Source organism: Mirounga angustirostris, unplaced genomic scaffold, assembly GCF_029215605.1.
Source record: "Mirounga angustirostris isolate CCGP_5_RB_7025 unplaced genomic scaffold, mMirAng1.0.hap1 SCAF_9, whole genome shotgun sequence".
NCBI lineage: Eukaryota > Metazoa > Chordata > Mammalia > Carnivora > Phocidae > Mirounga > Mirounga angustirostris.
Window position 1 is genome coordinate 25,802,045 of NW_026991717.1, and position 17,466 is coordinate 25,819,510.

The following is a 17,466-nucleotide window of genomic DNA, read 5'->3' on the forward strand; positions in this document are numbered from 1 at the left end:
AGGTATGTGGGCTGTCATTTGAAGGAAGAACTGAAAACCAGAGATTCCTGTTGGAACCACTTTGGATGCCCATATATCTGTGCCAGTTACAGGATTTGAAATCATGGTTGTTTTTTAAACTGAGGTTGCAAAGGAACAAAGTGAGGATCCTGGGAGAATGGGGTCCATTTCTTCCACCTGGTGGTTATCTTAGAGTGGTTTACTAAGCTTTCTGCACCTCTCCAAAGCTAGTGTATTGTTACACATGCTTCATCCTTTATGGGTTTAGTTTTGTCCTACAGGAATGGTTTGTTGTGTTCTCTAGATTATTTGCTATCCTTAGGATTCTATAGATGCATCACACATACTTTCTCTTTGAAAAGATGTAGCTATTGGTGTCCCTATCCTCTTGCGAATATGGTTGAGAAATCTAATGCTGAATTGCAAATCTTCTTATCCATCATTCTTGGCCTCTAGTCATGGGTTTGTATCTTACACAATGAGGGAGGGGCACTGCTGCTGCATTGGACTCTATGGACCCATGTCAGGTGTCCTGCCCTTGGAGGTCAGGAGGGGAAGAACACCTTCCCTGCTGTATGGGGAGAGGCTGCTGAGGCTTAGTTGCTCGCATGCACAATCCACCTCTTAGGTTGGGCTTCAAGGTGTTATGTTGCCATTGCTTCTTTTTGCCATATATTCTTTTGTCCCTCAGCTTGCTTTATGAAAGCTTGCACACTCTCCAGTCATCTAGCATTTTCAAGGGCTCTAAGACCTTGGTTTAAGTCCCGTCTTTGTGTTGACAGAGTCTGTGGAGTGCTGTAGCACCCACTCTTTCTCTCCTCAGTCTATTTTCTTCAAGGACTGCCAGAAGGCCTTTAAAGGCAGATCTGATAATGTCCCTTTTCCTGCTATTGCACCTTGGGCACCCCTGCTTGGTCTCTTGCTCACCACTCTTTGTCTTTCTGAGTTCCAGCCACACTGACCTCCTTCGATGTTCTGATGCACTGTGTTCCCTCCTCTCCCTGCTGTTCCTTCTGGACCAAAAACTCCCCTTCCAGGAGTTCTTATCAGTTGTATCTTAACTCATTTGTGATCAATCAGGCCAGGTCAGATCCCTCCATCACTCATTCTCCCAAGTCCCATTGGCTGTTTGATGATGTCCAACTAACCAGTGTGATAATGTCATATGAGCTGGCTGTGGCTCTTTCACTAGCCTGAAGCCTCTTTGAGGACAAGGACACATTTGTCTTTGCTCATGCCTGAGTCCTTTATGCTTGGCGTTGAGTAGGCCTGCAAAGAATGTTTAGTGTGTTAGATGGAAGAGCCAGTAAACTGTACATTGTATCCCAGCACAGTCTCTACCCTACCGCATTCCACTCCTGGAGTGCTTGGAATATCTTGGTTGCTTGTAAATCAATTGTACTACTGTGATGAATATATGATAAAATATTTAAGGAGTCACATATGACACCATCAGGTATTCCAAAATCATTTGTAGTAAATGTTATGTTATTTGGTATTCTATTATTAGGACTTATAAAAATCCCTTCTCCCATCAACATGTAATAGTTGCTATCAGAAGCCTCATGAACCCCGTCGCTACCTAATGTATGTTTATTGATGACCATGATGACAGCATCTTTAGTACAGAGGTGATTGATTTTCACAGTGACAAGCCTGAGGCTCTGTGATGAATGAGCAGAGGAGGCCCTGAAGATGCTGAGATGCTTTCCAAATAAAAGCAATTGTTTCCATGTGGTTTTACTAAGTGCTTCCACTGGATTTCAGATTTTTTAAATTATTAATTCCTATGGGGCATACACAGCAACTGCACTGAGCAGGATATTTGATTGATGTATTGACTCAGTCTCAGCTGTGCCAGCTCATGGCATTGGTGCCAAGCGCTGGGCACACTCACACATGCACATTTGGACTTTGCCCTGGAGCTCAAGGTTCAAGTTCTAACACCTCCCCTCAGTTCTCTGATGCAACTACTGGTTTTTCTGAAACTTTTTCTGTTTTTAAAAATAATTACTGTAAGACTGGGCAGTGGTTGACAAATGATTTAATTAATGAATACCTGCTTTACACTTTCCTTTTCTGGTGGTTATCTTAAAGAAGTGGGGTTTTTTGTTGACAATTCCAGAGTGAATAGGGCCAGATAGAGTAGCTCAGATTAAATTCAACTTCCCCTGCCACATGGGTGCTTTTCCCAAATGCTCCATTCCATTCAGTCCTCACACACCCTGGTGGCTGGGAATCCCTGTGCATGTTTTTAAAGTGTTGGAAGCTGAGAATCGAAGGTCAGAGAATTTGCCAAGGTTAGGTCTGGCCATTCTTTCTTCTGACTGAGAGGCTTCCACTGCTTAGCTAATCCTTGCAGTTTTGTTTTGTTTTTTGTTTTTTTTGTAGAATCCTAAGAGACATAAGAGTGGCCTCAGTTTTTACCAATGATAAGAGAGAAAGTGACCAGAGGTATGTAAATCTTGACTTCTCAAACATGCAGTGAAGGAGGTTCTATTATGGCAGTATACAAACTGAGTCAATACAATTCCAAATCAACCACAACAAGAGTGCACTTGGGTAAATCCTTCTAGCATCTTAATTGTTCATGTAGTAATTGGTGGCTCTTATCTGCTATAATTTGTCAATTGAAAAAGCAAATCATTTGAATTCATTGTGGAAAACTGCATTCAGGAAAGAGTAACAGAATAATTATGAAGCAAAATGTTACTGGAAACCATTAAGCAAGAATTTACAAGAAGACGAAAGACAAGCTGTCCCCTAATCCTACGCTGTTGAGTGTTCCCTGGAAATGGCCAGCTGCCAATAAAAATCAAGTTGGAATGCGAAGTCAGCCAATAAAATAGCTTATCAGTAAGGAAATGTAGGCAAGACCGAGGTATTCTGTCTGAAGGGAACAGGAAGGGGAGATGCCTGGGGGCTCAAGTTGCATTGTGTGCTGAATCTAAACTGGCTAAACGGGAGAGAATGTACTGGCTACTGAGCAAAAAGCAGTTATATTTCATCTGAAAATTAGGACAGAGTACAGGGCAAATCCAATTTAAAAACACTTCCTTTTGCAAAGCACATTTTACAATAAAAGGTAATCAACCCCAGTGACATCTGCCACATGTTTTAAGAAATAGACTTATAACATTTTTCCTTCTGTTCTTCCCCCTTCTCTCTCTGTTCCTCCTACCATCCATTTCTTTGAATAATTCTCTCTCCCTCTCCTTCACTTACTCTGCCCCTCCATCATTTTTCTTCATCCATCCATCCATCCACCCACCCACTAGCATACATTCAACAAATATCTTTTTTTTTTTTTTTTTTGAGGAACAAATATCTTTTTATTGCCTGTGATGATCCAAGGACTAGGTTTTAGGAATACAACAGTTTATTAGAGCATCATGGTCTCTGGTCTTCTTGGAGTTTACAGTTTCGGGTGGGTATAGACACATGACCACTCACTCGAGTTCTTCCTGACATGTGCAGGATGTACCTCCTTTGCAAGGATTTTATAGCACTAAATGTAGAGTTCCTAACTACTGCAGGTATTGCAGCTGAAGGCTACACTTACATAAAGCCTCTGGAGTGCCTCCCTGTTCTGAAGACTTCATGTATAGTGATTTATTTAATCCTATAGTAACCCTATGTAAGTTCGTTCTCTTTTATGCCTGAGCTGCACAGAGTTTGAGTGATTTGCTGAGATGCCCTAACTCATGGTAGAGGGTCAACACACTGGATACAGGTGGCTCCCCTCTCCACTCTCCTTGCAGTGCTTTATGTCATATCCCTTCCCCAAAGGAATTTGGGATGTGTATACTCACTGTGGTAAAATACTGTTTACATCAAGGAGCTTGAGCTAGGTTGAAAAGTACATAAAATATCATCAAAGTTGTGGTTCCCTGTGTAAAAATTAATAAAAGGAAACTTTATTCAAAATGGAGTCAGGAAGCCAGAAGGGGGAGCTTTCATGCTCTACCCTCCTAGTCAATTGCAGACCAAACAGGAAGAGAGGTATCTTGTATTCCCAACAGGAAGAGCCTGTACCTTACTATCCTAGCAGGAGGAAGAACGATTTTCTCCTGGCTGGCAACAGCCCTGCCAATGACAGTCTTACACAACTTAGTCAAGGAGAAGCCATGACACTTTGAACTCCTAGTTGACTCCTATGGGCTTTTGTTTATAAGTCCTTCCTAATACCTCCTTTCCTCTATAAAAGAGCATTCTTCTCCTTTGCTCTATAGACTTGCCTATGGTTTAGCTGTAGCTTGCTTGTCCCAGATTGTATTCCTGAATAAACTCATTTTTGCTGCTATAATAACTGATAGTTTTCTTTTTAAGGTTAATGCCCACAACTCATTTTGTGTCCTTATCCTTATAAATTCCTCCTCTGCATACAGTGGAAGGGACTGGAGAAATGACATGTGCAAGTCATGGGGCGAAAGCCTTCAGAAAACTGATGAAACCTCCCTGCAGGAATGTCTTCTGTCAAGTCCTGATCAGCACTTGCCAGTAGCAACATCTGGCAAAAATAACCAAGAAGCCAGGGATCAAGAGCTGGGCAGGTTTTGTTATTACCACACAGATGCCCTAAAAGGTAAAAGGACTGCCCACATCCTACTGCCACAGTTCACAAAGCAAGGAGGAACTTCTAAGCCTCATATTTCCGGACAGATCTTCTGCATAGGCCTGCTCACAACACTCCATCCCATGGAGGTTTGCTTATTCTTACATCATCTTACCTCTTTCTGTCTTAAGGACAGAGTTCTCTTCTCTCTCCGTGCTTCCACATGATTCCTCACTTGTACTGAATCCTCATCACTACTGTCATTCAAGCATGTTGCTCTGCTTGAGCACAGATTGCATGCTCTCTGCCGCCAAAATAGAATTGCTTTCCTGATAAGCCTTGGTCCACCCTCTAGCTTAGTTGGTTCATCTCTTTTCCCAGGGAGAATTATCCAATCACTAAATTCCATATTTACCATCCTCTGATCTGCATCCCATACCTACAGAAACTATACTCTCTCAGATCATCTGTGACACACATTATCAAATACTGTGAATTTTTCCATTTTATTTTTTTCTGATTTGTTTTCAGCATTCAATCTGATCTTTGAAATGTTTTCCATTCTTGGCTTGAAATTATGTTATTCTGGCGGTCCAACCAGCATTTTAAGGGTCCTTTGCCCCTTCTTTTCTCCTACTTCCTGACTATGGGCATTCTTGATGACTCTCTTTTACTGATTGGTCCTCCCTGTGTGTGTGCCTTCCCTCAAAAACAGTCTCACAGCTTAAGCTATTATTTCTATGAACATGATTCCAAGATTTCTATTTCCAGCATGTCTTCTGTTTAAAGCACAAGCCCTGTACTTCCTTTCTGTTGTGTTTTTGCATTAGACTCAAAATAACTACAAACCAAACTTCCCTTTTCCATTTCAGCCTGGCTTCCTCTCCAGAATTCTGTTTCTGATGGTTGTGTCATTCTTTTTCTATGGGATCATGTTTTATTTCTCTAGCCTGTTTGCCCCCATGATCATGCATCACACTGATTTCTTATCTTCCCTGTCCTACTCCTCTTGCTGTTTTTGCTTCTTCCTTTACATTTACTGACACCACACTAATCTAGGATATTATTATTTCAAGTCTTTTTTTTAAGATTTTATTTATTTATCTGACACAGAGAGAGAACAGGAGAGCACGGGAAGGGGGAGTGGCAGAGGGAGAGGGAGAAGCAGGCTCCCTGATGAGCAGGGAGCCCAATGAGGGGCTCAATCCCAGGACCTGGGATCATGACCTGAGCTGGAGGTAGATGCGTAACTGACTGAGCCATCTAGGCACCCCATTTCAAGTCTTTAGTGCAATAAACTTTGTGTTAGTATCTCTGCTTTTAGCCATGACTACACACCTTGTTATCTGACTCACATTTTAAAACTCCCTAGAATAACACCTTCATCACATATATCCCTCTTTTTTTAAATACCAATACCTTTCTGGTCATTAAAGGCTCTAGGAAATATGGCTCCAACTCACAATTCCAACCATATCTTCATCAGTTACTTCTACCTCAGCCAAATTGGTTCACTCTCTCTGGCCCCTACATACATAGTGCTTATTCCTATCATTAAGATTTCACAAAATAGTTCATCTTACCTGAATGTTTTCGCCACCCTCTAAATTCCAACTATTCTTCAGAAACCACTTTAAGTCCTCCTTCTGCCATGAGTACTTTTCTCATTGCTCCATCCGTCATCTAAAATATGTCTGAACGGGTAGCCCATTTGCTCCCAAATATTAGTCTGTGGAACAGCCTGAACTGGCATATAAGTATACCTGAGAGCTTGTTAACAATATAGTGTTTGTGGGTCTATTGTGGGAGCTGGGAATTTTATTTTTTATGAACCCACCCACAGGATTCTGATGTGCAGTATGTGGAGACTTATTTGACAATTACTCTCAATCTAATTTATGTTTAACTTTTTATGTATTAGATATCATTTATTCAGCTGAGGTGTATAAGATGCTTCAGGGAGGGGCCCATGGCTCATTCATGGTGTGAGTAATGGCATGCCCCTGGGAACACAGAAAACACTAGGGAGAGAGGCTGGAGTTAGTTACATTTACAAACAGCCCCCAAATTTACTTTCTCCTTACACTTCTTATTGTCTCCAGATAATACTATACATTCATTCGTTTTTCCATTAATTCCATTCATTCACTTAAGCATTTACTGGCCATTGCCATCTCCCTGTGAGAGTGACAGGATAAAAGGTTCTGCTGCCACTATGGACAGAATGATATGGAAGTCCAGAAAAGAGAGCAATTAATTTTTTCCTTGGCAAGTCCATAAATTCTTCAAAGAAGAGGTGACGTAGATGACATGTGAACTGGACAGTGAAGGTTGAGCAGAGAGAGAGAATTGGCAGGCTTTCCAAGATAAGAAAAAGTATTATAGAAAGGAGCCAAGGTCAAAGGGTGACACTACTTGGAGAGAAGAATGAATGTTTCCAAGTGGCTAGAGGGAAGGTAAATGGTACACATAGAGATGGTATAAAGAGAGGTGGTAGTAAGAGAGGAGGACGGTGATTGGAGAGAAGGAGAGGGTCAGACTATGGCCTTCATCTTTGGGGGAGGTCATCTAAAGGCTCTTAGGAAGGATAATTACTCCATTAGATCTGTGTTTGGGGTTTTGGGATTGTAAATTTGGCCACAGTATAGAGAAAGTAATAGGTGAGAATTTGTAGGCTGAGAACGTGACCATGAAGGTGTCACAAGCAAAGAAAGGCAGATGAAGTTTTGGTCTTCTGAAGTGACTGTGAAGATCCACAGTGAGGTTTGTCCTACTTCTCTCCTGCTGCCTCTCCATCCATCAGCAATCCCCAAAGAATCCTTTCAAGTTGTCAACTTTGGCAACTGGGTGAATAGTGATGTCATTAACCAAGACCAGTACCAAAAAGAAGTACAGATTTGTGGAGAAGAAATATGAGCATGGCTTTTGAGGCAAAGAACTTTAATTGCCTGTAAGACAACATGATGAGGTGTTCATAAGGCAGGAGGGAGATAAAAAATGAATATGTCTACTTGGAGTTACTAAAAAAGAGGAAATAGTGGGAGCCTTGAGAATGGATGAAATTTGGACATGATTTGGACATGGAGATGATCTGAGTTTAGAAAATTTTATCTGCATTGAGCAAGAAGAAAATGGATATGCTTGAGTGTTATTTTAGTTTGTTTCTTCTGTTTCTTCTGCTTGGGATGCTAATGAATAAATAAGGCCCATGAAGAAAGAGGATAGGTTAGGTTTATTAAGAATTTATAAGTTAAATAATCAGTACCAACCAACAAACAAACAGTGATGGAGTAAATAGAAGTGTTGGATGATAGGCTTTGGAAATATTAAAACTTCACTGCTCCAGCCTGTAAATAGGCCTTCTGAATCCAGTATTTGGTGTGAGAACCATTATCCATTATTTAAAGAGAAAGGAGACAGAAATTTATTGGAACTACCAGGAAGATATTATGTATAAGGAAGAAACCATTATTTATAATATACTTTGGCAATTATACATCCAGAACCTATCATTACAGTGAATTTCATTATCCTTTTAATTGTTATAATTTCTTTACCTTCTCAAGAGCTCAACAAACCTTCTCATATAAATGAAATTTTAATTAAGTTAATAGCTATATCTTATACATAATTTTTAAAGAGCTAAAGTAAAGTAAAATAGAGGAAAAGAAACACTTTGCTTGACTTGCCCCAATTTTTCAGAAAAGTTAGGAAATGACGAATATTAACACAACAATCTTGGTCTCCACCAGAAAGTTTTCTGAGCTCCTAGTTATAGACATTTTTTTATATGTTGTTTAAACCAAACTGAAAGTGGAATGCTTTATATACATTTAATTCTAATGAGACTAAAATCCTCAATATTTATTTGTTATCCAAATTTTCTTTCAAGTATGAATACACCTTTAAAAAAATCTCAGTATTATTTAAATTGATGTGTATTTTATATAGGATAAGGGTAATTTAACTACAGAGACTTATGTAATGTCAAAGAACCTTTTTTCTTCTATAACTTTATGCTTCTAAGCTCTTTAGGTCTTTTGTGAGAAAATGACTTAAATATAAGATTATTAAACTGACTTTGATTCCTAACAATTCCTTATTTTATACCTGCCACCACCATACAATAATTGAAAAGCATTAGAGGCATGCATATGTGTGGGGCAAATGTCAGGATATATAAGGCATAGTCTTGCCATCAGAAAGTCTACAAATTTAATTTAACAAGCATTTGTTGAGTCTCCATGATGGAAAAGGCATATACTAGGTACTTGGTGATACCCCAAATGAGTAAGGCGTAGCCTCCCTCTTCAAGAAATGTATTGTCTAATGTATTAGCTACCAATCATGGTATGCTAACTCTAACACAAAGATGACTTGTGGTATGGGAAACAGAACGTTTTTACACACATCATTTCATGAGATCCTTTTAAGAAGACAGTGAGTGAATTGTATGGTCTTAGAGCTGATGGGGAGTGGAGCCAAGCTATCACCCACGTTCTCTGCTGCCTTCAGTTTGGTTATGGTACTCAATGAGTATGCTGTAAATGGTGTTTACTCAACAACAGGGTTCTTCAATGAGACACAAGCATGAAAATTCAGTTACTTTAGAGGCAACTGTGCTTTTAATCTACTGAACATTGTGCTAATTCAAAATACAAAAATGCAATTCTTGCCCACAAATTAATTTCTAAAATTGTAATAATAAAAAAATTAAAAATGCCATTAGAATTCCTCGATATTTTTGTATGCTTTGTGATTTTTTTTTTCATGTCTCTGTGTGCCCTCTGTTGTCCTGTTATATATTGGCCTTTTCCTCATTTCTCTTATATATCACACTGCCTTTGGGTGTTTCTCATATCTGCACCACAGCAAATGACAGTAGGTATCCTATCTGTACTTTCATGGTACAGTGGATGTACCCTAACCCACCCACCATGTACTGGAGTCTGAGAGTAACAGATCTTCATTACTTCCAAAAGTCAGTGGTCTTCACGGTAACAGAATGCTCAAAGTCACTAGGCTATGTCTAACCTCTGAGTCTTGTATGTATTATTTCCTTATATTGCATAATTACAATTAACATATATGTTATTGTAATTGTGCTATATAATGAAATATTACACAACCCCAGAAAAAAAAATTTTAGAAGAGAGTTGTTTTTATGAAAATTTAATTGAATGCTTTTGAAAGACTTTATAACGCTGCTATTGAAAAGGCAAGTGTCAATTCAGGGAAAATATAAAAATCTGGAAAGATTCTACACTCAAATTGCTTTTTAACTGTCTTTAAATTGTTCACTTCACTGGCTGATAAATAGAATTGCTACATTGTAAGTGGTTAAAATGCAAGAGGAACAAGGAGCTACAATCATACTCAAAGAAAAAATGATCTTGGTCTACATACAACATTTGTGGATAAATACACATTTATTATTTATGTGTTTAAATCTGATTTTTTTTCAAAATATATTTCAGTACTTTTGTTAACTTCTTGTCTTATGTGACTGTTAAAAATTAGTTAACCAGATGCTGACCTCAGTGAAAGTATCTGGCAGGTCAGGCAGTGAGGGCTTATAAGTGTTGGCAACCAAGTACCTCTGATTCCTTCAACTTTTCATGAAAAACAAAGGACCATCCAGAAGCCCTTGGAAAATGCTGTTAGAGTGTTAGCAAGTTCTCAAAACCTGTATTTGTTTTCATATCTCACATTTATTTTAATATTTTGCAGATTTTTCCTTTAAAACTTTGCAATGATTATTCTGAAATAGCTCTCCCATCATCTATTGTCTTTATTTGTCTCCTTTATACCTTATTTATTCTTAATTTACTATTAATGTTTGTGTCAGTATATGCTGTCTGTTATTTTCTTGTTTAAGGCTTTCCGTGTCCCTATTTCTCCTAAGTCTATCATGGAAGAAAGACTCATTTGCATAATTTTCTGTTTCTGACAACCAGCTCATTTCCCCAATCTTACCCTGGGATATGTCAGTGCAAGTAGCTAAACGTCAAGAAGGACCTGAACAGCAAGAGCTAGAGAGGCATTAAAACAAAATAAATACTTATTTCAAGCAAGAGGACTCAAAATAGCATGTGAAATAAATATTGAACTACAGATTATGATTTGGCCTTGAATGACATCTGAAAAGAAACTAGAATGACTTCTAAAAAGAAACCAGAATGACTTCTAAATGAAGCCTGAGAAATTTTTTAAACAGGACTAGAGACACCAACTTTCACACTGGCCATGAAAGCCCTGGAGTGTTGGGAACTACACTGAAATTTGCCTCCTGGTCTGAGTATGAAATGCAAAGTGAACTCCTTCCAAAAGGAATTTTGCCACAGGGAATCTGCATATACTGCACATGTCTTTCCAGCTAGGGGAGTGTTCAGGTTTTCAGGCGATTGGGACAGGAATTTTTTTTTTTTTATAGGAAAATGTAAAATGGGGTATAAGCTTTCCTGGAGAAGAACTATTTATAGAAACTTTCTGTTTATTTTGTGGGTAGAAAAAATAATCTCATTTGCTTTTGAGACTTGTCAACTCTCCTGGTATGGTTTTACAAATACCAACTCTACCTCACAGAGGATTAAACAAGTCATAAATTTCAAGGATATGGCAGAAATAGAACCAAAGCTACCTTATTCAACCTCCTCCTGTCTTGTATATCTATCCATCTTACCCCACAAGAAGCTATGTAATTAATATATTGCTCAACTTTTGTTGAAGAGAGTGAGCTTTATGTTGTCACTTCACATTGTGCATGGGTATAACTCTGTCTGGAAAAGAAATGTGTTATCCCATACCCGGAACTCCAGTTGCAAGAATGAAATAAGATAGGACGACAAACTTGGGCTTACAAAGCAAAGGATTGACTTTATCTTTTTCATGCCCAATGAACTTATTTAAATTCTTGAAGGTACTTTATTCTGGTGACCCACTTAATTTACCACAATTCAACAGCGGGGGTGAAAACAATGTTACATAGTTGATAGAAGTGGAATCTCTCTTTAGTGTTGCAACTCACAGAGCCCTAGCTACATCTGAAAGATTAGCTGGCACAGTACTAGATTGGTGCACTTACAAGTAAATTTTTCAGAGCTGAAATTTCTGCTTTATGTCTTTGGACACTGGGCACATTACTAAAAGAACACATGAATGAAAAACAAATCCCTTACTGTATGAGGCACCTAAACAGGTAGCATTAGCATTCTAGACTTTGAAGGAAAACTCTTTTGGATCTTCCAAATTCAGTCTCTTATGAATCTATGATTTTCTGGGATTTCTATTTCTATCAACCTTCCATCCTTCCATACATGCTTCCAGGAACACACACACACACACACACACACACACACACACTGAAATAAATTATGTGACTTTGTTTCTTGAGTTCTGCCTCTATATTCCTCAATAACAAAGGGTAATGCAAGAGCTGAGACTCCTATTACAGATTTCATTGTGTTGTCTGAGTAATTGTCACTGAGGGAACACCTTAGTTATAAATATATACCTTTGTCTTGAACAGACTTGGGCATATACACAGTAGCATCACCTCCAGACTAAGAAACACCCTCCATACAAATTTAACTTCATCTGTATCTTCAGATTTTACCTAGTTTTCTTTTTTTTTTTTTAAGATTTTATTTATTTATTTGACAGAGAGAGACACAGCAAGAGAGGGAACACAAGCAGGGGGAGTGGGAGAGGGAGAAGTAGACTCCCCGCTGAGCAGGGAGCCCGATGCGGGGCTCGATCCCAGTACCCTGGGATCATGACCTGAGCCGAAGGCAGACGCTTAATAACTGAGCCACCCAGGCACCCCTCAAGTCAGTGTTTTACTTGGTAAACATGTCTGAGACCATGCATCCCTGGCTGCTAAGCACCATGGCGGACAGGGCTAGAAAGGTAACAGCTTTATTTTGAGCAGGGGGCAAAGACAAGGCAGCACTTTACAGCTACATTGTAACTAGATCCTGCATCCAGATTTTACCTAATTTTCAATGAAAAAAATGGATTTAGGTGTAAGCAACAAAATCAGGTGTCAGTTAATTCCATTCATTCATTTTCTGGTTTACATTTTGGTGCTTTCTTTCCACGCCTATAATACCAGTCTATTGACAGATGTATTAATGTAAACTTTTGTTTTTCATCTTCTAAACCTTAAAAAATGGAACTGAAGATTTTGTATATATAATTTCCAGGGCAGTCCTCTACCAAAACAGCTTTCCTCTGACTATACATTTGTCAAAGTCTTGGGAGAGAAAATGAATAGAATAGCTTTCTTTGTTACACAGAAGGATCCATACTCCAAAAAACAAATTATGTCCTGAGGTTTTTTGAATGTTACAAAGACAAATCCAATGCCAGAGATTTTTATGGAATACATCTTTTTAGTTCTATGTAACTGCACTCTTAGCATTTACAAATAAATACAGAAAATAAAAAATATATATTTCACTGATGAAATAGAATGTAAAATTGTAACTGTTAAATAAAAACTTCAACAAATGTTTGAATATCTATAAATGCAGACAAAGGTATACTTAATGAATTGGATAAATTAAAACCCAGATTTTCCAATCTGAAGATTTCTTTACACAATTCTTTTTTGAAATACAATTATTCTCCATTTTGTCATTTTTTTCCCCATGAATCAACCATGGGATGTCTTGCAACCATCTTCTGCATTCTATCTAGATTATTAGGGGCTTGTATGCAGGGACAAAGAATTGTTGCTTTTGTTTTTTAAGAACACTTTATTTTTCTGGCATAGTAATCAACCAAATATAATAGCACCAAGATAATTATTTCTTGATATCACTTTCCCTGATTAAACCTCTTAGAATTAATGTTTCTCATGAATGCTTAACAAATTTTGATTTCTAAAAAGATTTTATTTATTTGAGAGAGAGAGAGCACAAGCAGGGTGAGGGGCAGAGGAAGAAGCAGACTCCCTGCTCAGCAGGGAGCCTGATGTGGGCTCATCCCTGGACTCCAGGATCATGACCTAAGCGAAAGCAGATGCTTAACCCACTGAGCCACCCAGGCGCCCCACAAATTATGATTAAATAACTAATTTTTAGAGTTAAATCACACATGATCCTTGGTTTCTTATCTGCATAAGAAAGGTGTATAGATTGCAAGACACAAAAATTCATTCAAATTACTTACATGAAAAAATGAGAATTAAGGAGGATTACAGGGTCTCTGATGGAACTGAAGTTCCACAGAACAGCCAGGTCTTAGGAAAGAACTGCTCCAAGGAACGATCTATAGTCAGTAATTTCTCACTTTCTTTCCTCTCTGCTCCTTTTTCTCTACTCTGGAATCCTGATAAAACATAGTGTAATATACCATCTGCATGCAGCCTGGGTCTACATTTCTTCCATTGAAGAAGCCAGCCAGAATGATACTGAAATGTCCTTGCTCAGATTCCAAATTTTAATATGAACATGGTCTCTGGTTGACCTGTCTGGATCACGTGCTCACTCCAGGGTTATTTGCTTTTGTTGGGTGAGGATGAGTGGTGTTAGTGTCCAGTTGTGTAAACCCAAATGTTCCTATTGGAACCATGAGAATGGGAATTGGAGGGAAAGAAGGGAAGTAGGAAGTAAATCCCCAGAAAAGTATGAAAATAGCTAAACAACTACCCAAAAATAACTTCTGCAAGGGTCTTGGACCAGAGGCTTCCAAAGTTGCTTTTGATTCTAAAATTTTTAATTCCTTTTTCAGATTAGATGTTTCTTTTAAATTTTTAATTTTTTTCATTGAAGTGAAATCCACATAACATTAAAATTAACTGTTTTAAAGTCTGAAATCAATGGCATTTTTATACAACTATCATCTTTGTCAAGTTTCAAAACATATTCACCACCCCAAAAGAAAACATACCATGCCCATTAGCAGTCACTCCTTATCCGCCCCCCCCCCACTTCTTCTCTGTCTGGTAAACACTAATCTTTGTTCTATTTCTATGAATTTATCTATTCCGGGTGTGTCATATAAATAGAATCATACATTATGTGACCTTTTGAGTCTGGCTTCTTTCTTTTAGCATAATATTTTTTAAGGTTTATTCATATTTAGCATTCTTTTTTGTCATTTAATAATTTTCTATTATGTGTATATACTACAATTTATCTATTCATCCATTGATTGAGATTTGGGCTCTTACCACCTTCTAGTTATTGTGCATAGAGCTGTTATGAACATGTGTGTACACGTATTTGTTTAAGGACCTTTTTTCCAATTCTGGGTGTACATCTAAGAATGGAATTGCTGAGTCATGTGGTAATTCTACATTTAACTTTTTGGCAACCACCAAACTGTTTTCCACAGCAGCTGAAAATTTTACATTATCACCAGCAATGTATAAGAATTAAAATTTCCCCATATGCTTGCCAGACTTATTATTTTCCTTTTCTAAAAAAAAATTATGCCGGCTATCCTAGTGAGTTTAAAGTGACACCTCCCTGTGGTTTTAATTTTCATTTTCCTGAAGACCAGTGATTTTGAATATCTTTTCATGTGTTAGTTGGCCATTTGTAAATCTTTGGAGAAATGTCTATTCAAACCCTTTGTCCATTAAAAAAATGGTTAGTTTTTGAGCTGTAATAGATCTTTATATATTCTGGGTACTAGACCCTTATCAGATAAATAATTTGCCAATATGCTGCTCCTTTCTGTAAGTTGTCTTTTTACTTTTTTGATAATGTCCTTTGATGCTTAAAGTTTTTCACTTGGTAAAGTTCAATTTGCCTAATTTTTTTATTGCTTATAATTATGGTGTCATATCTAAGAATCCATTGCCAAATCTAAGATTGTGAAGATTTGGCCCTATGATTTCTTCTGAAAGTTTTATAGATATATCTCTTACATTCATTCAGTTCTTTAGTCCATTTTGAGTTAATTTTTTATATGGCATTAACTAAGGGTCTAACATTATTTTGTATGTGGCTATCCAACTTTCCCAGCACCATTTGTCGAAAAGACTATTCTTTTCTCCATTGAATGGTCTTGGCAAATTTATTGAAAAACAATTGGCCATAGAAAATGGCTTTATTTCTGGACTCTCAAGTCCATTTCATTGGTCTATATGTCTACCTTTATGACACTGCCACAGGATTTTGATTACTGTAGATTTGTAGTAAGTTTTGAAATCAGGAAATGCAAGTCTTACAACTTTGGTGGGTTTTTTTTTTTTCAATATTATTTTGATATTTGGTGTTCCTTGTAATACTATATAAATTTAAGTATTGTCTTTTCTATTTCTGTAAACAAGACCACCGGAGTTTTGGTAGGGATTGCATTATATCTGTAGATTGCTCTGGGTGGTATTGCTGTCTTAACAATACTGAATCTTCCAATCCATGAATACAATATGTTTTTCCATTTATTTAGGTCTTCTTCAATTTCTTCCAGTAATGTTTTGTAATTTTCAGTGTGGCTACAGTGTTATTTGGTTAAATCTATTCCTAGATACTATATTCTTTTTGAAGCTATTGTGAATGGAATTAATTTTTAATTTCCTTTTCAGATCATTTATTACTGTTATATAGATCTTATATCCTACAACATTGCTGAATTTTTTATTAGCTCTAATAGTCTTCGGTGAATTCTTTAGGATTTTCCATATATGTGATTATGTCATCTATGAATAGGGTAGTTTTACTTCTGCCTTTTCTATTTGAATATCTTTTATTTCTTTTTCTTGTCTAATTGCTTTGACTAGAACTTTTAGTCCAATATTGAATACAAATGTCAAAAGCATGCACTCTTTTCTTGCTCCTGATCTTAGGGGAAAGTTTTCAGACTTTCACCATTGAGTATGTTATTTGTGGGTTTTTTATAAATACCTTTTACCAGGTTGAGGAAGTTCTTATATATCTAGATTGATAAATGATTATATCATGAAAGGGTGCTGGGTTTTGTCAAATGCTTCTTCTGTATCTTTTGAGACTATCATATAGTTCTTTTCCTTCATTCTATTAATGTGAAGATTTACTTTATTTTCATATGGTGAGCCACTCTTGCATTCCTGAGATTGATGCCACTTGGTCATGTATAAGTCCTTTCAATATAATGTTGGATTCAGTTTGCCAGTATTTTGTTGATTGTTTACATCAATATTCGTAAGGTATTTTTGTCTGTAGTTTTCTTGTGATGTTTTTGTCTGGCTTGGGTATCAGGGTTGATGTTAGCCTTATCAAATAAGTTAGATAATATTTCCTCCTCTTCTATTTTTGAAAGAGTTTGAGAAAGATTGGTGTTAATTCTTTAAATATTTGATAGAATTCACAGGTGAAGTTATCTGGTACTGGGTTTTTCTTTTGGGGGAGGTTTTCCATTATTCATTCAATCTCTTTACTTGCTATAGGTTTTTCTCAGATTTTTTATTTTTTCTTGAGTCACTTTTTAGTAGTTTGTGCATTTCTAGGAATTTGTCCATTTCATTTATGTTACCTGATTTGTTGGTGTAAAATAGCTCATAGTGTTCTCATGTTCATTTTTTTTCCCTTTAAGATCAGTAGTAATGTCTGATTTTAATAATTTGAGTTTTCTCTCTCTCTTTTTAGTTTATATAGCTAAAAGTTTGCCAGTTTTCTGATTTTTTCCAAGAGTCAACTTTAGGTTTTGCTGATTTTATCTATTGTTTTCTGTTTTCTATTTCAATTTTCTCTGCTCTAATCCCCATTATTTCCCTCCTTCTGTTGGCTTTGGGGTTAATTCTTTCCCCCCCCCCATTTCCTTAAGATGTAAAGTTTAGGTCATTGATTAGAGATCTTCTTTTTTAATGCAGGCATTTACAACTATAAATTTCCCTATAAGTACTGTCTTCACTGTATCCTAAAAGTTTTAGTCAATCCACATTAGATATATTTTTTTAAGATTTTATTTATTTTGACAGA

The 17,466-nt window shown here is 37.2% G+C and overlaps 1 non-coding gene across 1 annotated transcript; it reads right to left on the reverse strand.

Annotated features, from left to right (window-relative positions):
- Window positions 1-12,406: 12,406 nt before the first annotated feature.
- Window positions 12,407-12,537, reverse strand: LOC123862610 (small nucleolar RNA SNORA63). The gene has a single exon (XR_006795303.1). It is a non-coding gene; the product is annotated as a small nucleolar RNA SNORA63 (small nucleolar RNA).
- Between the last annotated feature and the right edge of the window lie 4,929 nt (window positions 12,538-17,466).